We start from the raw sequence: 16,259 nt of genomic DNA on the forward strand, positions 1-16,259 counted from the left end.
CTCCATCAAACCAACTATTTCCTGCCCCTGTTACATAGGCCCTGCTTTGGTAGGCTACATGACTGTCAAAAGTGTGTACCATCCCTCCCTCCTTAGCCATCCCTGGGGAGAACAATACTTCCTAACCTGCTGGCATCAGGCTTGGCCTGGTAACTTGGTTTTACCTGGTGAAATGAGAGTAAACCTCAGAGAAGAAGCTTGAAGGGTCATCCATGAGAACCATGGATGACTTGTTTATTTACCCTCTTCCAAGAAGCCAACTTGTCCCCAGTGGACAGAAGACCCCAAATGACGTGATCATTAGAGGTTAGAAGATTCAAGCAAGAGCCCCGACACATTTAGAGCAAAAAGTCTGACTGAGGAGTTCCCTTCTGGAAATCTGTAAACCTCAAGTTCCACACGGGCCTTGCCCCCTCCCCACACCCTGCGATTCCCACTGCCCTGACAAGCAGAGTGTGGGTTCTGCCCAGAGGCCTGGACGGGGTGGGATGGGATGCCTCACGCCCTCATTGATAAGCACTAGGGTGGTTGTCCTGGGAAGCTGGAGAACTGGCTGTGCTTCTCACCTCCTGTAGCGCGTAGTGCACTGTATATACGACACCGCCAGCTTGGGAACAAGTGTCTTATCTCCCCATCACAGAGTGAGCTTCCACACGGCAGGACGCTCACTGTCCCTTGTTCCCATCTTCTCTTTGCCTAGAGATGGCTTCACTAGCCGGGCGCGGTGGCTCACACCTGTAATCCCAGCACTTTGGGAGGCTGAGGCGGGTGGATCATGAAGTCAAGAGATTGAGACCACCCTGGTCAATAAGATGAAACCCCATCTCTATTAATACAAAAAAAATTAGCTGGGCATGGTGGTGTGTGCCTGTAATCCCAGCTACTCAGGAGGCTGAGGCAGGAGAATTGCCTGAACCCAGGAGGCAGAGGTTGCTGTGAGCGGAGATCGCGCCATTGCACTCCAGCTTGGGTAACAAGAGGGAAAAAACTCCATCTCAAAAAAAGAAAAAAAAAAAAAAAGAGATGGCTTCACTAAGCACCAGGCAGCATGCCAAGTCCTTCCCAAGCAAGGGAAGGCAGCTGGTGAAGGTAGATTCTCCAGCCAGACTTCCTGTGCCTGAATCCTGCCTTGGACACTTATCAGCTATGGGGCCCTGAGCAGTCTGCTGTCGTCTCAGCCTCACTTCCTCATCTGTAAAATGGGCTGGTAACAGTAGTCCTTACCTCATAGTGCTGGTCAAAGTATTGATTGGACTAATTTCTATAAAGCCCTTAGAAGAGCACCTGAACACTCCGCGTACTTTCTCAGTGCTTATTAAATAAATGCTCCCTTCTTATAAAGACTGATCATCCAGCCTTTCCAAGGTTGATGAAAGTGTGTGTTTTCTAACACCTCATAAATAATACAAAGCTGGAGAATTGTTTCTGATTAGATAGGATCATATGAGATTTATTATGTAAAGTAGAATGGGCAGACCTAGGTCCTAGGCACTGAAATTCTTTCATCTCTTGGATTATGACAGTGAACAATTCAAACAAAAAATTCCTAGTCTTGTGAAGAGATTTTATAGTGGGGGCTGGGGGTAGACAATGGACAAGATAAATAGAACAGACATCCAAACTGTGTCAGCTGAGGACAGGTACAAATAAGAAAAATAAATCTGGGAAGAGAGTTGCAAATGCGGATGGATGTGGTCAGCAACTGAAAGACTTGCTTAGAGAGGCACGTGTTTGAGGCAGAAAAGATGGTACCCAGCAACCTTCTGAACATCGTGGACCATCAAGGACTCTAAAATTGCATTTATCTCCTTTCTTGAGCCCGCTGACCTCAGGTGATGCAAAGCAGATGACTGTCTCAGCTTTTTTTGCACACACCCAAGCTAAACATTTAACTTGGAAATTCTTATAAGGACATGGCTGCTGGGCCAGGGTAAGCAAACCCAATGGACCAAACCTATGTTTGCTGTTTTTGAAAAGAAATCTTAATTAGAAGGTGCAATGACTGAAAGTTCCCTCCCAGAGGCCAGCTGACTAAACGATTCCTGAAGTAATAAAAAGAGAGCCTGAAGCAGAGAGATTACAGATTCCTTCTCCCACCCCTCCACGTGGAAATCCCAAGGTGTTCAGGAAGCGCGAATGATTGCACAGGAAGACTCGTGCCAAAGGGAACACAAGCCCTTACATCGAGCTTTTAGCTTCGAATACAAATGAATCAATCCTGCTGCTGTAGTTTCGTAACTTCTGGGTTTATTTATCATTTCTTCTGCAAATCTCACTTGAATCGCACTTTTAGAACCTCTGTCATTTGTTGTTAGGACTAATTGCTCCTGGGAATGGAATCTGACTTCCGATGGGAAGGCTTGAAGGAAGGACTTACTGAGGCTGAGCTGGCAGGTGGCCTTTACTTCCAGGGCCTTTACTTTTGCCAACACACATCTCCAGTCCATGATGGCGAGTGGGGAGAGGAGGAAGGGGCTCCTGGTCAGTGTGTGAGGGAGGCTTAACACTATGGCTCCCATGCAGGAAGAGCCCCTCGGAGAGCCACGACGACCCAGCTCCGGCTGCCTTCCAGCTGCCACGTGCTCAGGTGCCATGCGATGAGGCTAAACTCCCTGGCCCCCTTTAGAATGTGGCTGAGGAATGATACTGGCCACACTGGAGGAGAGAGCTGTGGACCTTCCTCTGTGGAGAAAATTTTAGCAATTTGACTGTAACGACCCACACTGAGTCAATGTCACCTGAACCAGCAGTGGCGTCTTGACTTCCCTGCATCAAGGCCTGAGAAGTGTGAAGAAAATATTGAGAAAACAGAAAATTATAATTTAAGCATAGGCTGCTTTTTTGCAGGTTGTACCTTTGACGCCAATAACCAGCATTGCTTCTAACAAGTGTGAGTCACGGACAAAGAAATGTAAGAGTATCTAAGAAAGTGAGTAAGTACACTCTACTGGGGGCATCAGAACAAATCACTCAAGGGTTCTTTAAGACGGAGTCTTGTTCTATCGCCAGGCTGGAGTACAATGGTGCAATCTTGGCTCACCGCAACCTCTGCCTCCTGGGTTCAAGCAATTCTTCCACCTCAGCCTCCCAAGTAGCTGGGACCACATGTTGGCCAGGATGGTCTCGATCTCTTGACCTCATGATCTGCCCGCCTTGGCCTCCCAAAGTTGTTTTTTTTTTTTTTTTGGTCAGGTCAGCCATTGTGCATGAAAGTTCGAATTTTGCCTAATGCAGGAAAAGAAATCAAACGTCTCTTTGTTCTTTATAGATTCTTCTTCAAGTCAGTAACTCTATACAGAATTCCAACTTTCTCTAGCCAGCCAAGTAAAACAAAAACCTACAGCCTGCCCAGAGCTATCACACACCCCCCATCACCTCCTTTTTCTGAAAGTCTCAGGGGACCAACAACCAGTCCTAACATCTGGGGCACTGCTTGTGATGTCTAAATTTACATGTCTACTTGGCTGGACCATGGTGCCCAGATTATTTGGTCAAACATGATTCTAGATGTTTCTGTGAAGGAGTCTGGGGATGAGATTTGCATTTAAACGGGTGCACTTTGAGTGAAGCAGATTGCTCTCCAAACGTGGGTGGGCCTCATCAAGGCAGTTGAAGGCCTGAATAGACTAAAGACTGACCTCTCTGCCGGAAGAAGGAATTCTCACAGCAGATGGCTTTTGCGCTTGGATGGCAACATTTCCCTGGGTCTCCAGCCTGCCTGCCTATCCTGCAGATTTCTAGACTTGTACCTGCAAAATCATGTAAGCTAATGCCTTAAAATAGATCTCTCTCCCTATCTATCTACCTATAGAAACATATTTAGAAAGAGAGAGAAATTTTTATGTATGTACATCCTATTGGTTCTGTTCCTCCTGAGAACACTACCCAAGAGTTTCTGTAAAGATGGCACCTTTGGGGTCAAGAATTAAGATGATACACAAAATCATACACGTTGTGACACACATATCATATGTCATAACATCACGCACATCTGTACACATTCTGTTGAGCATTCTTTCAGATAACTCTCTATGGGTATATATTCTCACTCACACTTACACGTGGACAACTTTGAGAAGGCATCACTATATACAGCTGATCTGTAAGTAGCCTTGCACATTGAACTACATGTCATAAACACCCCGATCACAAGAGGATTTTTACGTTTTTATTAAATGGCTCCCAAAGACGATTTTGAAGGACATACAGATTATTTCTAATTTTAAACTATTAAACATAGTTCAGGCTGGGTGCGGTGGCTCACATCTGTAATCCCACCACTTTGGGAGGCTGTGGAAGGAAGATTGCTTAAGCCCAGGAGTTCGAGACCAACCTGGGTAACAAAGTGAGACTCTCATCTCTACAACAAACATAATAACAATACTAACTGGGCATCGTGGTGTGCGCCTGTGGTACCAGCTCCAATGGGAGGCTGAGGGAGAAGGATTGTTTGATCCAGGGAGGTGGAGGCTGCAATGAGCCATGTTCACACCACTGCACTTCAGCTTGGGTGACAGAGCGAGATTCTGCCTCAAAAACAAATAAATAAAATAAAATCATTCTACAAAACCCAGCTTTCTCTATAACCTTCTTTTGCTATATACATCTGGGTGCTTATCCACTAAGGGGAATTCCTTGATGTGGGATTGTGAGATCACAGGGCCAAACTATGCAGAAAAAATGGTAAGATGATTTTCACATCCACAGATAGTACAGGAGAATGCCCATCTGCCCATATGCTTTGTAACACTGGAATACAGGGCTCGGATAAGCTGAGCAAAGCCAGAAGAATGCCCAGGCAGGGCTGGCTGGGGCAGGGAGCTCCTCCCTCCCTTCCCTGTCTTCCTTCTTTTACTGGCCACTCTCGCTCTTGCTTCAGCCTCATTGCATCTTTCCTTTGTACCAAACCTACCCTACTCATCCTATCCCAGTGTGCTCAGTTTTTCTGTGCCCACCACCTGTCACTGCCCTGCCTTCAGATCTCCTCCCTTCCAAGCCACCCCCGTCAAGGAAGGCCCACGGGTGCCTTCTCAGTCACCACTGGTCTCTGCCCACAGCCCTGTCTTTTCTCTTCTAGGGTCCCTGGCATGCTCTCTGCTTATTTAACAATATTTGTATACTGGGTTTGCCTCGTTGCTGAAAACTCCTCACGGGCAGAAACCTGTCTCATGGGTCTTTCCACTCTGCAGCGGCTCCTCCCAGTGCAGGGGAACCAATAAATATTCAATGACCTGTCGTCTTGGCGAATGCCTCTGTCACTAGCAGCCCTACGGGGGAGGCAAAGCCCAGAGGGTGCTTGACAGCTTCTCAGCCTCCTTAGCGATATTTTTCGTAGGAAGAGGTGGGAGGTTTGGGTTAGGGAGGGTGTGGTTAAATGCTGTCTTCAGCAAATGGAAGCCTGTTATCACTTTTTTTTTATTTGCCACAGCCATGAACATCAAAATCGCTCACATCTCGGGATCCTTGGTCTACCTGGAGATTTAGTTAGGGTTTGGTTCGTGGTGTGCCCTGGAGTTCCAGAACCACTTGAATTGACAGCGCGGGCCGAGGATGGACGCCCATTGACTGGATTGTCAAGCAGCTCCTGGTGCTGGCACACAGCATTCTTCCCCACATCTTTCTGCAAACCACTAATGAGGATAACTCGTCATGTCCAGGGGTAAGAGTTGTGCAGATTTCTCTGTCCACGCTAAAGGGACAGGAGAAGAAAATAAGAGTTAGTAGATGAAACAAAATATCCTCTATTCTCACCAACAATGTCAACCTGCAGCCAGAGCGCGTTCAGTAATGAGATAAAAGCAGACACTCCGGGGGCTCCCGGGCACGTCAAAGCTCACATCAGAAGTCCCGCTTCTCGCGGGGCTCTCGGGGCTGCTGCGGGGGGGCTGTTACCTCCTGGCGGAGCTGTGGGTTGGCACAGAGGCCCCAGTGCTTCACGCAGGGGTATGGTCTCCACCTGCTACACTGTCGTCCTCCAGCGGAGATGGGAAAACGAGTACTATTTTGCAGGCCTAAGTCTGCTTTTTGCAGGAGATGACTATGCAAATACTGCCGCTTAGTGGGGGTTTATAATAATGCACTGCGTGATCTCAAATGACACAGTTTGGTACGTGAAAGGGATCTTGAAATTCTGTTCAAACTTGTCTCGTAGTTGAGGAAACTGAGGCCCAGATAGAAAAAGTGACAGTTCCAAAGCCACAGGCTAAGTAGCAAGCTTAGAATTAAACCTCAGTTTCCACCTTGTCATTTGTAATATCTCTGGTAACAATCAATGAAACTATTTTCTCAGAAAACTATGCATTTCTTGGAAGAAAAACTTTCTAGAAAAAGCCACTATCCTTTGTTTCGTTTTACTCAGAATTAGGCTTTTGAGGATTTTCAGGATTTTTGTTTTTGTTTTTGTTTGTTTGTGATGATAAAGAGTTTAAGTACAAAATCTATTAATGGATTCATTGTGTTTTTTTGCTTTGTTCTTTACATGCACAAGTAACTTTTTATGATTATTTATAATTTTTATGAAAGCCATGAACAATTTTTGAAAAGCGAATTATAGCAAGCATATATATATATGTGTGTATATATGTATGTGTGTATATATGTGTGCATGTGTGTATATATATGTGTGTGTATATGTATGTATATATGTGTGTATATATGTATGTGTGTATATATGTGTGTATATGTATGTGTGTGTATATAGTATGTATATATGTGTGTGTATATATATGTAGGTATATATATGTGTGTATATATATGTGTGTATATATATGTATGTATATATATGTGTGTGTATATATGTGTGTATATGTATGTGTGTGTATATATATGTGTGTATATATGTGTGTGTATATGTATATATGTGTGTATATATGTATGTGTATATATATGTGTGTATATGTATGTGTGTGTATATAGTATGTATATATATGTGTGTATATATGTATGTGTGTGTATATATATGTAGGTATATATATATTACTTAAAACTTTTAACTTGTGAAAACACCTGTTCTTTAGTTTTTAAAATTTAGGGATTCTGTTACTGTCATCTGAAGCAAAAAAAAAAAAAGTAAACAGCTTATACATTTTCTTTCACCTTTTAAATGTATTTCTTATCACATTCAAAAAAGTGGAGAGCAGGGTAGCCCTCAGGACACCCCCATCTCTCTCTCGCTTCCCTAACCCAGTTCTCAGGCTTCAGGCATACAGGGACTGCAGCATTTACTGGTTCTCTTTTACTGAGACTAACAATCTTTGTTTATTTTACTGATGAATTCAGTCCATATAGTGACACATTCGTGTTCATTTCTACCATTTTATTTTGTCTTACATTCTGTGGTTGTTCCCCCCACCGTTTTTTGTTTTGTTTTGTTTTTTTTTTTTTTTTTTTTTGAGGCAGAGTCCCGCTCTGTCTCCCAGGCTGGATTGCAGTGGCACAATCTCAGCTCACTGCAATCTCTGCCTCTCAGGTTCAAGTGATGCTCCTGCCTCAGCCTCCTGAGTAGCTGGGATTACAGGCACCTGCCACCACACTAGGATAATTGTTGTATCTGTAGTAGAGATGGAGTTTCACCATACTGACGAGGCTGGTTCCGAACTCCTGACCTCACGTGATCTGCCTGCCTCGGCCTCCCAAAGTGCTGGGATTACAGGTGTGAGCCACCACACCCAGCCTGTTTTTCCACCTTTTACCCTCTTTTGATTTGTGGTTGTCCCCCTCCCTCCCAAAATCACAGGCTAAGTGGCAAATTCACCCCCAGCCCCATACCTCTTAATGCAGTTCTGGAAATTCTAGGTTACCAGACACTGCCAGGGCAGACGTCAGCTCTCATAGATGCTTATTTCAACGCAGTCCCATTTTTATGCAGCTTCTGGGGCAGAAAATAATTCCTTATTTCAGTGTAAGTCATTCTATGCTTAGAAAGAATGTTTGTTTACTTTTTGTTTGGTTGTTTGAATTCAGCATTTTAGGTGTGCTGCTATTTTGTCAGAAAGAATATTCTAATTATTTCCTCTATCTAGTCTCTCACTCATTCAGTCACTCATTTAGTCATTCAACAAATATTTATTGAGCATCGAGTAAGTGCCAATATGAAGTGGATCATACTGTAGGTTTACGTATAGCCTGTTTGTGTTTGCCTAGGATACTGTGGACACATTTTCTGGTGAATATTTAATTCAATTTAAAATCATTTTCATTAGTTTGTATCATTTGTTTTTATTTATATTGATAATACATCTAATTCTTAATTAATAGACACTAAGATTATTATAAAAAGTGCCTATTAGCCTTGTGATGAACATGGTTGTGGGAAAAGCTTTATGCACAGATACAATGATTTTCACAGGAAATAAAACATGTGGAATTTGTGTCTCACAGGATAAAAGGCCAAAGAATGAGAATTTAACATATTTGAATCATGTACATTTAATAATCCAGAGCATAATTATACTCTTTGGGATGGGGAGAGAGTTCTAAGAAAAGTTTTAAATAAAACCATCGAAAAAGTTGAATACTAATGACTACATAAAAATTTAAATTTTTGTACATAAAAAGCAAAAATTAAATGGCCCACAATATAATGGAAATATATTTGCAATGCAGAATAGGAGTTAGCAAGGGTCAACTCCTGCCGCCTCCTGTTTTTAGTATAAAGTTTTATTGTAACACAGCCACAGCCATTTCTTTGTGTATTATCTATTCTGCTTTCACACTAGAATGGCAGTGTTGAGTAGCTGTGTATTGCAAGTACTTGAGTAATTTACAATGTAGACAATTACAGAAAGTTTCCAACCTCTGCTGTAGATGATAGAAGTTTAACATCCTTAATAAATAACTTACAATTCAGTAAGAATCATACTTAATCGAACAAATATCTACTCACTATCTACTCTGTGCTGAGTCCTATATTTGGGGACAGTAGAAACAAGATAGACAGTCACTGCCCTCATGGAGCTGACCTTAAAAGCAGATCAGGCAGGTAACAGAAATACGTGAACAAATGAATGAATACATTTACATACATTGATAGGTGCTGTGAAGAAGGTAAAAAAATGGCAATAAACAACTGTGTTGGGCTTAGGACCAGAAACATCCTTGGCTAGAAAATAGTTTTGTCTGTGGTGCTCACCAAGGGCCACTCAGTGAAGCTAATAGTTGAGCTTATAATCCTTACAATCAGGATTGCTTTGTAGGATTAGGAGCAGAGAGTATTAATACCACACACAAAAAGTTGGGTGTTGGTATTGTGATATGTATCCTTCTAGGTTTATATCCATTAATGTAAAATAGTTATACATCTATCGAATGTTGCTCAAAGAGAAGAGATTTTATTCTATAGACTGCTACAGAACTTATTTTACTTGTCTAATTTAATAAATTGAACGACTACAAATTACTCAACAAATCTGCCATGATGGAATAATTTGCTCTACTTTTCGATCACGGTCCCCTCACAATGCATGAAAGACTTCGTGTGTAGCAGAGCCTTACAGTTAAGTTTTAACCTAATTATTTTCTTGGGAAAGATTCCTAGAAGCAGAATTGCTAGATCAAAGAAAATGCACACATTTAAGGCTTCTGAGATACATTGAGAAACTGGAGTTTCAGACAGTGCAGAGTTATTTGCATTCCCTCTAAGAGTGAATAAGATTGCCCATCTCTCCTAGTGCCATAAAAGCATTCACATTGTTTTCAACATGATATGGGCTAATGTCGTTTTTCATATTTTATTTCCATGATTTTTTTTAATCTAGTGAAAAATTCCAAGTCATAGCCACAACACTGACCCATCAAAAAATCCTTTCATGTTTTGCTTTGTGTTAAATGCTTTTTTTTCTTTTCTTTTCTTAGAGGTGGATGGAGTTGCCCCTTGACGCAGACGTGGTAAAAGCAGGGATTGTTTAGAGAAACCTGAAGGGTAGGTGAATGTCGAGGGAATATCCAGCTCTTCTCAATGTCCGGGTTCACCCTTCAGTGCAAACTTTCTGAGATCTGGGGGTTCATGAATAAGGGAGCCCTTGCTGTCCCTTGCCCCACTCTCAGCTGGGTACATGAAAGCAGTCTTTATTCTCCCTTCCCCAAGCAGGAACCGCAGAGCCCAGCACCAGAGGACACAAGGACACCGGCTGTACCCCAAACCTGTGCACAGGGCACACTCTAGAGAGAGGGGCATTTCCATCACCCAAGAGTGTTCACCACCAGCACCCCCAACCCTATTCCAAGGACCCCTTTTAGTACACCATTAACTTGCCAGAAAAAGAACATCACAGTCTCTTTCAGGGGGAAAATCAAAAATCCTGCCTGCGAACCAATTGTCCCTGGACCTCAGGCTGTGATTATTTTGTGGCCTTCATGCTTCTCATGGCCTGGGATCCTCCCGCTTCCACTTGGGGGTTTCTGAAAAGTGAAGAATTCTGTCCCCAGGCTTGGGCCACTGGTGATGCCGCCACCTCAAGCCACACTAGATTGCCCTCTGCTGCTCTCACAGGTCAGCCCTCCCCAGGGACTCAGAGCTGCTGTCCCTGGAGCCACCACCTAGTCTCCTATTTTTCCCCCAAGGTGCTACTTGCACCCTTTAAAAGTGCAGTTCACAGTCAGCGTCAGGGGCCTCACATGCACTTTTACCCACTAAGTTGGCACCGTTTGAGGAAGTGAGTTTTAATAACACAGGTGGGGATACAGACATTCTCATGCATTGCTGGGGGAATGCCAATCAATACAGATTTTTTTGGAGGTAAAAATCTGAGATTGGATTTTTTTTTAATTTGTCCTACCTTCTGACCCAGAAATTCTGCTTCTAAAAATGTATTCTAACAAAATGAAGTATGTGTACAAAGACCTAGCTAGAAGGCCATTCATCATAGCCTTATGTATAAGAGCAAAATAAAACAGTAACATCCAAATATTCAAGATGGAAAGCTATTTTAATAAATATTGGAGAGGGAGACTGTGTCTTAAAAACTAAATAAATATTGAGACATTTATGCAACAGAATATGATCCAACTACTAAATTTGCTGCTTGTGAAGGAGCATCCGTTGCCTCCAGGGGGCGGAACTGAGTGGGCTCCCAGGCAGAAAACAAAAGGGGCAACCTTCCCCTGAATGCACCTTTGCACCTGTCAGATTTTTGAACCATTTGAATCCCAGACAGGAGATCCCAGATAGGTCAATAAAAGTTGAAAGGCTGTTTTGGAAGAAGAGTAGCATACACAAGAGAAAGATATTCATGAACTGTTAAGTGAAACATATGTTGCAAGTAATGAGTTAGACCATTTCTACTAAAACACAAAGCCAGAAGTCTGGAAGGAAATTCCAGGTTCAACAGGGTATGTTTCTAATGGAGGGAGTTACGGCAGTTTTTTTTCTTCTTCTTACACGTATTTTTCTACCTTTCCTACAAGGAACATGCCTTATTTTGAGGGGGAAGGGGAGCAACAAATGTTCTTTTAAATTCTTAGAAAACGGTGTAGTTACAAAACGTGAGCTCAGCACTTGCTCTCCTTCCTGTCTCAGACAAACTTTTACGCACAGAGACACTCGGGCCGGGCGCGGTGGCTCACGCTTGTAATCCCAGCACTTTGGGAGGCCGAGGTGGGTGGATCACGAGGTCAAGAAATCAAGACCATCCTGGTCAACGTGGTGGAACCCTGTCTCTACTAAAAATACAAAAAATTAGCTGGCCATGGTGGCGTGTGCCTGTAATCCCAGCTACTCAGGAGGCTGAGGCAGGAGAATTGCCCGAACCCAGGAGGCGGAGGTTGCGGTGAGCCGAGATCTCACCATTGCACTCCAGCCTGGGTAACAAGAGCGAAACTCCGTCTCAAAAAAAAAAAAAAAAAAGAATAGAGACACTTGCCATCTCCCACCTCCTTACCACCCCCACCCAACCCAACTCCACCCAAAAGACTGCCTCCCCAGCCTGCTGAAGTCTGGCTTCCATCCCCACTTCCCTGGCCTCCCGAACTCGTCTGGCAAATGGCACACAGTCTCCCTGACCATTGCCAGAGCCAGGAATGTCTCCAGCCCTCCTCTCACTGGCCTCTGTGCTACATTTGTGTTCAATGGGTTTCTCTAACATTAATTTAGCACCAAGTATATGTCAACATAGCTTTAGGCACCTGAAGGAGACATCACCCCTTAATACTGGTCACTGCCCTTGGCAGCCCGTTTATAGGCTGGTAGGAGGGGAGAGAGTGGGTGAAGACCCCCAAAGTCCATGGCGGACAGCTGTCTTCCTCAGCAGCATCACACTCCCCAGCTTTCCATCCCCGGTCTCCTCTGCCTCTGTCTTGCTTTTCTACCTACCCCTTATAACTATCCTCAGGAATGTGGCCCTGCCCAGTGCTCACCCTTCCAGCTCTATCTCATCAACTGTTTAGAAAATCCGTGAATGTGGATGTCCAAGTGCCAGGCCGGCCCGGAGTGACAGACACCTCCATTTCCATCTCCCCTGAGGCGGCAGACACCAGTTGTCATGACACCCCCACCTCCGCACTCTGTTCCTTTCTCGGTTGGTGGCATCTACCCAAGGTTACTTGAATCTGCAACCCCTGCCTTCCTCCCCACGATCCCTTCTGCCCTTCCCCCACCCTCACTGGGGCTTTTCATCTCCTGCCTCATTCATTGCAGTGGCCTCATCTTGTGCCACAACTCTTGACCCCTGCACACTGAAGCCAACAAGCTCCATTCAAAATGCCCATCTGGCCCTCTGGCTGTCCTTCCCAGAAAGTTAACAGAATAAAATCCAGGCACAGCAAGCCTGTCACCCCTTCCCCCCTCATTCGCTCTGCAATCCCACCCTCTGCTTGTTTCCTCAACACTTAATTCCCTCAGTGTCCTCACCCTTACCCTGTCACACCTCAGTGCCTTCCCCAAGCCAGGGTCCCCATACCCACTCCACTCCTGGATTCCCCCATATCCCACTCCTGGTGTGACTTAAGCCCTTTCTTCATCAGGATTCAGCTCAGGCCCTCCCTGCTCCAAAACCTACTCAGGGACACGGGCCCTGGATGGGGACCCCTCCTCTGTGATCCAGTCGCTGCTAGAGCAGAGCACTCTTGCACGGAGATGCCTAATGCATGTGTGCTTTCCTCCAAGTCAGCTCTCGGCCCCTCTAGGGCAGCTGTCATGGATAGTAAATCCCTATAGGCCCGGCTCCTAGCACAAGACCTGGACTGCTGCCGTCACAGAGGAGCCAGCAGAACGTTGGCCCAGGCAGTGGAGCTATTTCTTGTATCTTAAAGCACAGCAGGCCCAGTGAGAACTGTTCACAGAGGTTCCTTTGCCCGTTTAACAGCAGAGGCCCCAGACACCCAGTGCCCATGGCTGCCTCCGTGTGTCCTTCTGCCTGTGGCTCAGCCAAACCCAGCAAGGATCCCAGCCCAGGCTCCACGTCCCTTCCTAGGAGCACAGAGTTGATCTGCAAGTCCTTGCCCACCAGGAGAGGGGTCTGCGGGTCTTCTGGCAAGAGATCCCTCCAAGCCTGCCTGAACTTAACATGGGAGGCTTGGCAAGCAGAGCGCCAAAAGGGCCCTGGGTCCTGAACCTCCATTCTTTTTTTTTTTTGACAGAATCTCACGCTGTCTTCAGGCTAGAGTGCAGTGGCGCAATCTCAGCTCAATGCAACCTGCGCCTCCACCTCCCAGGTTCAAATAATTCTCCTGCCTCAGCCTCCCGAGTAGCTGGGACTACAGGTGCATGCCACCACACCCAGCTAAGTTTTGTATTTTTAGTAGAGACAGGGTTTCACCATGTTGGCCAGGATGGTCTCTATCTCTTGACCTCATGATCTGCCCACCTTGGCCTCCCAAAGTGCTGGGATTACGGGCGTGAGCCACAGTGCCCAGCCCTGAACCTCCGTTCTTAAAAGGCCTTAGACCCTAGGCTCATCTCCAGTGAGGTCCTGCCTGACCAGCATATTCTTCTGTGAGCTAAAAACCAGGGCTTTTTTCTACTGCTTAAATGCCCTCAACAGCTGATACAGGAGAGGCAGCAACACTGGGGGGCCTAGGGGTGTGAAAGGTCAGGGCAGGCTTTCCTCCAGATCCCCTCCCCATCCCCCTACCATCCCCTGTGAGGCAGAGCCAGGGGTGCCAGAGACCAGACCCCCAGAGTGAGAGGGCAAGGTGTGCCCCTCAGCCTTGGAGACATCAGTCTCCTTTCCCTGTTGCCAGGCAAAGGTAAAAACATTGATTAAATCCAGCACCTAAATCCCTACACAGCCCTGCCCTGTCTGTGTAGGCTGCATGCACTCAGCCACCTGCCCCGAAGGACGAGAGCCATGGCCAAGAATGAGCAAGGGCAGCAGGAAAGAGAAGAGCTGGCAGGAGGGCTGGTGTCCGCACTCCCCCACCACCACACACTCCCTCTGCTGGGCCTGCCTGGGGTCTCCCATCAGTTTTTTTTCAGCTAAGGCAGAGAGAGCCCCGGGAAATGAGAAGGCAGGGACTGAGGACTCTCATGTGCAGCTGTGGCTTCCCTGAAGCTCTCACTGGGAGTTAAGCTATAAGGTTGATTCATCACATATTCATTGTGCATTTCTCATATACCAGCTGCTGGGTCCCCTCAGAAAGACCTGAACCCCGACAGCCTTGCAGCCTCTTAGTCTACCTGGCTGCAGGACCCAGGCACCAACTGCCGAGAATCTTTAGGACTGAACATTCTAATGGCCGTTGAGAGCAACGGTCAAGCAGTGAAGCCCCAGGCAGAAGAGCACACAGACCGGGGAGGGTGCAGAGGCAGCCTCGGCCCTATCAGGGCCCGTGGGGGATAGCTGAGCGGGGAAGATAAGCAGAGATTCTGGGCGGGAGGCCTACCAGGAAGAAGGGGACCAAGTCATCAAGGAGAAATCGAGGCTGCCCACTAATGGCTCTAGAGGCAAATCCTGCCAGCCTGGGTGTCAGTTTGGAAGCCTGCCCTGTGTTGAAAACTCACAGCCTTTGAGCTAACCACCGCTCTCTTACCGCAAAGGCAGGAGTTCTGGTGGCCTCTGGTGCTGAATGGTGGGCACTGTGAATCAAGATCAAATTCATGATGAACTTGCGCCTTTTGTAAAGAAACGAATCAGCAGCAACTGCCAAGTTCAAAGGAGCGGACCAATGACGAGACCAAGGCGTAGGTGTGTAAAAGAGAGGTCTGTCTGTGCCCAGGTTTGCTTCCACATGGCCATCCAGTGGTGGACGTGGTGATGGTGCACTGGGCCCCAGAAAGCCTGCCACACATTCCCCATTCAGGATCTCAGTGATGCTTTGAAAAGCCCCTAAGCTAAAAGAAATAACCAGTAGTTCTGTTAATACATAGTTAGGGCCAAACAACTCAACACATGGGATCTGAAGATGTCACTGCCGCCACTTTGAACACTTTTAGTTCTGTGTTTAGGGAATTCAAACACTTAGGCAGTCCTGTGAGTTCCCAGCAGTGTCCTGGGCACATGAGTGCCAAATCTGAGAACCACAAACTGTGGGTTAGGAACCCTTGTTGAGTAGGTCAGCCCTTACTTCCTACCGCCGAAGTGAGAGATGGCAGACATGTTTGTCTCCAATTTTCATAGAGTACAATTTGTTTAAAAGAACCAATGGGGTAACTGAGTTGTTTTTTTTCTCCAGCTATGTACTAACCAGCCTTCTCAGAAGTTGTTCGTGAAGAATAATGTGACTCAAGTCCACATGTGAAAATTGAATGATGGGAAAGGAGCTTCCAAGGGATTCTGTTTCTTCCCCATTAACGCAGAAAGAAGTTGAAGCTGCAAGATGTAGCCCATCCGGTGGCAACGAATAGTGAGGAAGACCCATTTAGATAGTTTCACTCAATCTCACCCTAGCCATCCCTGTGCTGTATTCCGTGTCTCCGTTTCCGTGCTTCCCCTGACAAGATTAGAGCCTCGTAGAGGCCAAAGTTTCTGGTCTCAAGTCTTCCTAGAGCCCGTCACCCAGGCACAGTGCCAGCCAATAAACGAGTGTTCAGCAGGTGCATGCAGAAACAGTCGTTGGCGATATCCTCCTAGCCCATGCCCTCAACTACTTGGAAATGGTTGCTACTGGGCAGTCACTGCTGCTAAGGGTGTGCTAAGAGATTACGGCAATGACAAGAACAGGGAACAGATGGTCTTTGCTCTCGCATATGAGCTCAGGAGTGAATCCCTGAATTGGGACCATTTCTTGTTCTTCCCAAATGGCCACATGTAAGCTGAAATTCAAAGCAGAGAAGTCCCAGGTCTGAGAAGTAGCCTCGTCAGAATCCATAACTTTTCTTTGCCCAG

General features: G+C 45.9%; 2 long non-coding RNA genes across 33 annotated transcripts in view; one reads left to right on the forward strand and one right to left on the reverse strand.

The window, feature by feature from the left end:
- Nucleotides 1-14,637, reverse strand: part of LOC103793675 (uncharacterized) — a 33,339-nt gene extending 18,702 nt beyond the window's left edge. For 5 of the 15 annotated variants that reach the window (XR_008482051.2, XR_013518794.1, XR_008482052.2 and 2 more), the window contains exons 1-3: nt 14,551-14,637; nt 7,768-7,870; nt 4,389-5,689 (exon numbers count right to left, since the gene is read on the reverse strand). This is a non-coding gene — a long non-coding RNA (uncharacterized LOC103793675). Of the gene's footprint in view, nt 1-4,388; nt 5,690-7,767; nt 7,871-9,788; nt 11,848-12,120; nt 12,530-12,992 lie in introns of those variants that run through there. The other 10 variants (XR_013518796.1, XR_008482046.2, XR_008482055.2 and 7 more) reach the window with 10 other exon arrangements.
- Nucleotides 14,638-14,703: 66 nt separating this feature from the next.
- LOC118154497 (uncharacterized) overlaps nt 14,704-16,259 on the forward strand; it is a 60,586-nt gene continuing 59,030 nt past the window's right edge. For 16 of the 18 annotated variants that reach the window (XR_013518790.1, XR_013518791.1, XR_013518776.1 and 13 more), the window contains exons 1-2: nt 14,704-15,119; nt 15,607-16,213. This is a non-coding gene — a long non-coding RNA (uncharacterized LOC118154497). The remainder of the gene's footprint in view (nt 15,120-15,606; nt 16,214-16,259) is intronic. The other 2 variants (XR_013518793.1, XR_013518780.1) reach the window with 1 other exon arrangement.

The sequence above is a fragment of the Callithrix jacchus genome, chromosome 6 (assembly GCF_049354715.1).
Source record: "Callithrix jacchus isolate 240 chromosome 6, calJac240_pri, whole genome shotgun sequence".
Classification (NCBI taxonomy): domain Eukaryota; kingdom Metazoa; phylum Chordata; class Mammalia; order Primates; family Cebidae; genus Callithrix; species Callithrix jacchus.